Genomic DNA, 805 nt, shown 5'->3' with positions numbered 1-805 from the left:
GGAAAGTCTGTTGTTAGGGACCTCTCCAAAGTACTGAAGAGCAATGGTCTCACACTGGAGACTAAGGTCCACCCGATACAGGCCATGGTCTTTGCAATCACTTGTTTGCATCAGAGAGATGGACAACGTCTAGGGAGGATAGAAGGAGAATTGATGCCTTTGAGCTGTGGTGCTGGAAAAGAATATTGAGAATATCATGGACTGCTAGGAGAACAAACAGATTCATCCTAGAAAGGGTTTAACAGGACGGCTCCTTGGAGGCAAGTATTCTGAGGCTCTGTCTAACATACTTTGAACATGTTGTAAGGAGGGACCGGTCCTTAGAAAGGGACATCATGCTTGGTAGGGTGGAGGGACAGTATACGCGGGGAAGGGCCCTCTATGAGGTGGATTGATTCAGTGACTGCAATACTTGGGATGGATGTGTCAGAGACAGTTCAATTGGCACAGGACAGAGCCAAATTTAGGGTTGTTGTATATACTGTCGTTATGAGTCACAAGTGACTCGATGGCACATAACAACAACAACAACACTAGGAGAACAAATAAGTCCATCCTAGAGAGGGTAAGAACAGACTGCTCCTCGGAGGCAGGAATTCTGAAGTTTTGTTCTGACATATTTTGGACATGTTGCAAGGAGGGACCAATCCTTGGAAAGGGACGTGATGCTTAGGAAGGTAGAGGGACAGCTCAAGAGAGGAAGATCCCCGATGAGATGGAATGATTCAGTGACCTGGGTTATGGGTTTAGGTGTGTCAGAGACCATAAGATTGGCACAGGATAGAGCGGGGTTCAGGGTTTAGGG

This window comes from Elephantulus edwardii, unplaced genomic scaffold (assembly GCF_000299155.1).
Source record: "Elephantulus edwardii isolate Elephantulus edwardi_28Jun2011 unplaced genomic scaffold, EleEdw1.0 scaffold00969, whole genome shotgun sequence".
Taxonomy (NCBI): Eukaryota; Metazoa; Chordata; class Mammalia; order Macroscelidea; family Macroscelididae; genus Elephantulus; species Elephantulus edwardii.
Note: the sequence above shows the minus strand (reverse complement) of the source record.